The sequence below is a fragment of the Alosa pseudoharengus genome, unplaced genomic scaffold (genome assembly GCF_046254945.1).
Source record: "Alosa pseudoharengus isolate Yale_2024_CS ecotype anadromous, Long Island Sound unplaced genomic scaffold, YU_APseudo_1.1 YU_APseudo_1.1_scf_7, whole genome shotgun sequence".
NCBI classification, from domain to species: domain Eukaryota; kingdom Metazoa; phylum Chordata; class Actinopteri; order Clupeiformes; family Clupeidae; genus Alosa; species Alosa pseudoharengus.
Window position 1 is genome coordinate 964346 of NW_027468859.1, and position 7209 is coordinate 971554.

The window sequence follows — 7209 nt, forward strand, 5'->3', positions numbered from 1 at the left end:
TCAAACACACACACACACACACACACACACACACACACACATATCTGACTTTCTCCAACTTTTGCACATCTCTATAGAACTTTTTATTTATTATTTTTGATTTCTCCTCCATCTATCTACCCATGTCCTTGATTGCCTAGCCTTTCTGTCCCCCCCCCCCCCATCCCCAACACACACACACACAAAAAAAACACACACTCTTACATCATCACTGTGATCACCTCACATACATACAGCACACTACAGTAAGCCTCCTCTACATACTTGCTGCACACTGCCCCCCCCCCCTCCCTACATACACAGCACATTGTCTTCAGGATCTTCTCCAACACACATCCTCTACTTACCTACAGCATACTGCCCCCACCTACCCACACACACACTATACACACACACACACACAGTCACTGCTTCACTCCCCTCCCGCCCACACACACATCTTCACTGTCATCACTCACATACATCATACTTGCAGTACACTGCCCCCCCCCTCTCCCCTACATACACAGCACATTATTTCATCAGGAAGCTTCTCCAACACACATCCCCAACATACTTACAGCACACTGCCCCCGCCCCCCAATACACAGCACATTGTCTCATGAGGAAGCTTCTCCAACACACATATTGCACACTGCCCTCTCCCCACATACACAGCACACTATCCCATCTCCCTTGTCATCCCCCCAACACACACACCAAGACCCTTGGCAGTTGGGTTAGCCCCTTGAGCCGTGGATATGCCCAAGGTTTCTTCCTTGGTAAGGGAGTTTTTCCTTGCCCCTGTTGCTCTTGGGTGCTCCTTGTTGGTGCCCCCCCCCCCAATCGCAATCCTCCCCCACCTTTCTTATGCAGCCCTTGCCACTTAATCTACTAAACCCCTCTTCTACTGCACTTTTTACCCCCCCCCATAAATGCACAAATAGGCTGACACCATACTTAATTTCACTGCATTTCTTACTTCCAGTAACTATATGCATGTGACAATAAACTTCCTTGTATCCTTGTATCATGCATTCCCGAATTTCAAGAGAAACTTATTGGCAAAGCTGAATTACCAGGAGAAAATAATGGACTGGCAAAATGTGCCTATTTAAATAATTAAGTAAATGTGAAATGTAAATGGTGATGGTAATTTGTAAATATTGTTTTCATAAATGACAATGTAAATAATTGTGTTTTCATATAATAGTTAAGTAGTATCCACATTCTTGTGTGTGTTTTCTTATTGGTTGTATGTTCAAAGTTCAGAGTATATCTTCAAACATTACCTATTATGTGTAGATATTAAAAATCTTTATTGACATGTCTTATTGTTTGTCTTTTAAATGCAGAAACATCACCAACCAGTAGAGAAGTATAAACCATTTTAATTTTATTAAAAAATATTAATGTAACAGAGGTAAAAAAAGGCATTTGCACAACAACAGGACCCTGAAGCTACAAATTTGAGCCTGAATTTGAAGCTAGTCTGAGATCTTCAACATTGACAAGCCTGATTCCAAGTTACTTGGTGATGATTGTATCTTATCCTCATCCTCGTCATCAAAGTAACCAGTGTAATCCATGTCAACCTGAACACGGTCATCCTGAACAACACCGTCATCAAACAAATTAGTTTGACTCTGTTCGATGTCATCAAAAACCTCATGCATAATTCATAGTATCTCTTTTGCATGTTCCAGCTTGTATGTAGGGAGATTATGGATAATGAAGTCCAGGTCAAATATCTGTGTGCACTGTTCTAAAACTGATCAATGAGTTCATCTCCAAAAGCAGTGCAGGCTGTGTCGACTGTAAAGTGGTATGTTTGTATGGTCCTGAAGTAAACTACTCCTGTAAGTTTGTAACAGTTCCCTGATCAAAAGTGTGCCCTCAGGTGTGACTATTCTGTGTTTGTGGTGTGATGAAACCTCCCCTTGAAAGTGTTCATATTTGGGGATTAGCTCCCCACAACCTTCAGGTTCACAAGAACAAACAGAATGGCAGTGAGTGCAGCACAGATGTCCTAGATCAACAGATGTGGCGTATTCCTCAAAATGGCAGTACAAAGCTTTCCGCAGACAACTAGTGACTCCATTAAAGTACCGTCTTAACTGCTGGGTCAAGCTTTGTACTAACATCCCTCACAATCCAGTGTAGGCACTCCAGTGTATGGCCAGGTACTTTAATCAGACCCAGTCTGATGTTTGTTCTGTTTGGGCTCAGGGCCAAAATGATTGGATTGTCCATCTGAAGCTTTTTCATAACCCTGGCTCTGGATTCCCGATCAGCAGAAGCGGTCAATGTCAGCACAGGTGTACCTGGAATATATAGCAGTACAAAAAGCAACCAATAAGTAACAGTAAAAATAAGAAATTATGAGTAGTATCATTTAGTACTTTTTAATGACTGTACTGACATCTGAAAAGAATACATCACTTATAAGGGGTACAGTGACTACTAATATGGGTATGGTGCTTGAGTACATAAAGCAACACCTAAATGCCCTTCTGCCCTTTTGCAGCCTGACAACTGATAGAAATAAAACAGTAACCTACATTAGAATGTTTTAACAGCTAGTTCGCTACAATCACACTAACGTTAATGATTGTACCAAGTCTGAGTTAGCGAACGTACAACGATACCTAGGCTACAACATGGGATTCATATCACGACATTGGGAGTTATTTACTAAGTCAGACAGTTAGATTCTCTTACCATTTGTAAGTTAGATGAACTTCGTCCACGACGATACCCATAACGTTGGCTTGAAAAACATCGGAGCCTAGCATGTCCCTCCACTTGTTGTTCAGCAGCCAGGATTCCGGGCTTCCGAAAAGGAGCTGGCAACGACCGCTGGCTATATCCACCTCGTCGTTCACGCCGAGTTGCATCGCCGTGATGCCCATTTCAGTTGCTTCTTTCACTTGGTCCTCCATGAGTGCGACCAAAGGAGAAACAACAATGACCAATGGGTTTTCATTGTGTCCCATCTTCTTAGCGACCAACGGAGCCAGCTGATAAATTAAACTTTTGCCGAATCCCGTAGGAAGGACGCCAAAAACATCTTTCTTTTCAACAAATGCCTTGATCGCGTTTCTCTGTTCCTCTTTTAAAATTAATTTGCTGTCGATATCTTCTAGAACAGACCTAATAGCAGAATCTACACACCTCAACTCTCCAGCGGCAGCCATCGTTGTTGTAAACGAATTCAACCCAAGCGCGCTTTGGTGACGTGGTTGATTACGTTACTGTTGATCATCTGTCCATCATCGTATAAAGCCCGCCCTGACAATTTGATTGGCCCGCCAGATATTGGGCGAGCATACTCGCGCTACTATTGAGCAATGCCAGACCGAACTTCCCGACCTCAAACGTTGTGGGCGGGACTAAGTTCGGAATGGCACCCAGGCTATCACTGATGTGCTGGTGAATAGAAAAATGCTTCTGCGTCGACACAATGCAGTTGCCTTTACGTCGGCGTAAACCTTTCAAAGTTTTGTGTCTCTTATGTCTGCGTCGCTCACCACCGCAAAGGTTGTTAGAACGAACTCCTACTGCTGCTCGTTGGCGATACGAAGTGTTCATTTCAAAACGTTACTGGCAGATAGACAGTTTACAATCGGATAACCCCGTAATTGTAACCAAAATATGTCTGAGTTTATTTGCAAAGCTTATGTTAGCGAACTAGTACGATGCTACTACCCACAGGTTGCTTGAAGCAGCCGGCTCAACACACAGAGCGAGTTCACCAATCACAGTTATGTGCATAAAGTTAAAGCAAAAACATAGCCTACATTTTAAAAATAGTTTTCTTTGTGCATGTTGATTAACTAATGACAGCCTACTCTTGTCTGCTCCACATTTTCGTAGTCTAATTCTGCATAGAGTTAATTTAATGATGGTAATGATTTAATGATGAAATATTGCTGAGTGTTGATGAAATGGTGGCACGGCCTATCGGTTGTACTGACTCCTTCACATTTTCATGACCTAGCCTAATTATATAGATATTGTAGTACTTTTTTATATCAGTCTTTGAAAACTGAAAAAAATGTCAATGTCAAAAAATCATTTTGAGGAATGAGGATGGACATAGATTAAATAGGCCTATTGCTGTTTTTCCTTTGTCTCCCTCACATTTTCATCTGTTCTTACGACTAGTAAACAAAACCATATGATTTACTTAATGTTATACAAGAACAGAATAGAATTGAACAGAATTGAGTTCAGACTTGAGTTCGGTATTTTGAGTCCGGCCCTCCTCAACAGTCCCAGTTTGTCATGTGGCCCCTTGGGGAAATTAGTTGCCCACCCCTGACTTAGAGGATCTCTTCTGTGATGATGATGAGGAAGATGAGTAGTGTTGCTGTAACTGATTGATATTGAAATGAAAAAATAGTTTCCAAATGAGCCTGTTTTGCCTGTTTTTTGGCCATATATTAAAAAAAACAAGTCAAGATCAATAACTGTTCCATTGAATTCCTTGGGTCAGAATTGTATGGGAAAATGTGTTTATTTGTCTCTGTATCTTGTTTACTTCAAAAGTTATGCCACTTTCTATCTCATTTTTTTATTTTTCGAGTTTGGGTCGGGTGCAATAAAGGGTTAAAAATGAAGCCTTTAACCCATTTTTTCAGCTTGGTACCTGGCAGATTCTGAAAATAGACACTTTAAGGATTAAAAAAATGTAGGTGGCATAAAAAAATCCGGGTGGTGCGCGTGGACCCCTGTTTCCACCCCTACTTATGTAGGTTTGTTGAGAGACAAGAAGAGGCTGTGCAAAGGTGCACATAGCTCTACAATGAACAAATTCCATCCATTTTAAACAGTACAACATGGAAAATCATTGTGTGGTGGTCAGTGTTGATATTGTGGTGGGCCGCCACAAATAAGTCAATGTATGGGAAACACTGCACACAATACACTCCCTCATACCAGCCTCAAGTTTCTTGAGAATTTTAATGATCAGTTTCTTGAGAATCATCCAATCGGAAAACATGGAACTAGTTATGTGGTTGCTCAGCAACATTGTTCAATCTGGGCATGCATCGACAATGTCAGAGACTTGTCTCCACTTTGTACCGCTTGACAGATTCAGTTGTTACTTTTTGAGTGCATCTCTGATACAGTATGTAGGCGATGAGATGTAACAGGCAGGTCAGCATAGTTGATCTGTTGACTGTTTTGACCGGGGCGGGAATCGAACCCAGGTCGCCGGCATACGGTGCAGGTGCCCCAGCCAGTTGCGCCAAGGCTGGGGCCGATCTGTTGACTGTTTGCAGGTTATGGCATGTCTCGTAGGCAGAGAAAAACTGAAAAACTCAAACACTGTCCACTTAATCAACAGAGTCAGTGTACTGATGAAGGAATAGATTAGATAGATATGGAAGGTTTGCAAAGTGATATCATGCTCCTTTTAGTATTTTTGGTACTTTCAAAATAAAAAAATACAGTTGATTTTGATACATGGTGTGGCTATGTATTTTATAGTTTATTTTGATACATTTAAAATTAGGGTATTTGGTATTTTATTTTAAAATACATTGATGTATTTTTGCCCATCCCTGCCAACAGCTAGATGAGCCAGGCAGCTACAGTGCTACACTCTGTTGGCTGCAGTGCTACCTAGGGCTGGCCCTGATGCAGGGTACTGTCAAGTAGTGAAGTGATATGCAGGTAGCAAATGTTTAAGTCACCTAGCTGAGTTAGACAGAAGGCGAGTCCTGCTTGCTCTGTTAAGGTATTTCTGTCCCTCCCAAACTGCATTAAAATGGTATGTTTAACAGCACCCCTGGACCCTCATAGGCCAATATGATCCTCAATATTAATCAAAATAGTAATAATAACATTAATATCAATAGAATATTAAATAATAAAGAAATAAACAAATAGACAAAAAAGCAGGTCAAATTATTTTAACAGCTACAAAAATAGATGACCATAGATAGTATAAGTTATTGTGGGAAAATGTCTTGGATGAGTATATTTGTTTCATTGAATAGAATAGAATAGAATGGAATATATTTTAATATCCCCATGATGGAATTAGTTTTTTGCATTTTTTTTTTTTTGCATTTTATTTAAATACAAAGGAAATGTATGTGAGAGTAAGGTATTTGTGTTTTTTGTCCTTCAATTTATGAGTATCAGAGGAGGCTCCTTCATTGAGGAAAGGGAGGAACACCCTCCCTAAAATTTCAGAGAAAAATAAAAAATATATAAAGTGAATTACTATTCTGATAAATTACTGTTAATATATTACTATTTGAACACTTTAAATGAACAAAATCGTTCCCCTAGGTCAAAATGCCAACAGCACCCCCTATCGCAATTGAAAATTACTGTATGGAGGAGCTTCCTCCTCAAGCCCCTCATTGAAGTCCATTATAAACTAATGAGCAGCTAGCTGCTCTGCAAGCAAGAATGTTATCTGCAGTCATACAACTAAGAATCTTGTGTTGAACGGAAAGCTTGTTTTTTTGCTCCTGAAATAAACAGTATAATGGAATCAGAGGACAAAGTCCATCTTTTATACATTCAAATACAGTGCAAAAGTTAGGATCAAAGCAGGAAGACCAGATCCAACTAGAAATGCAATTCCGAGGAATTACACGAGGGGATGCAGTTTGCTGGTTAGGGTGTTGGTAGGGCTGTTGAGCTTGCTGCTAGCTGGTTGGTAGGGTAATTGTGATACCTGCAAAGGTGCTTTTGGAGTAACCAAATTTGAATCTTGTGTGACATGGCATTCTTGAGATATCATACTCAAGGTTTTTGACCTTGACATTTGACCTTCAACCTCCAACTTCAACTCACTTCATCTTTGAGTCCATAAAAACACTCGTACCAAATTTGAAGCATGTACGTCAAGCCGTTCTGGAGATATAATGCTGAATGCATGAGATATGGCTGGGACTTTTATTTTGACACACAGGAAACACTTTAACAGGATGTGTAGTTCAGGTAGAGCTAGATTGTATGCTTAGAGGCAGAGACAGTTGGATTTCTCACAGGTGACACCTGTGCCAGTGTTCTGATTAGCCTGGGAACTGCTCTGAGAACTACTTAACGAGCGCAGCTGGCTCTATTATGACATCACAGCCCCCATTCAAGTCTATGGGGGAAAATACACTTTTAATTACAAATATCTCAAAAAGTATAAACTTCTCAAAAATTAAAAACGGATAGGACGGTAAAGCCTTGGAAGATCTACGGAACGGTGTTTGA

At 40.5% G+C, this 7209-nt stretch overlaps 1 long non-coding RNA gene across 1 annotated transcript; it reads right to left on the reverse strand.

Annotated features, from left to right (window-relative positions):
- Positions 1 to 1350: 1350 nt before the first annotated feature.
- On the reverse strand, positions 1351 to 3393 carry LOC143110022 (uncharacterized). Its single transcript, XR_012984025.1, has 2 exons — positions 2701 to 3393; positions 1351 to 2303 (listed from the first exon to the last, which is right to left on the reverse strand). It is a non-coding gene; the product is annotated as an uncharacterized LOC143110022 (long non-coding RNA).
- Positions 3394 to 7209: the final 3816 nt, after the last annotated feature.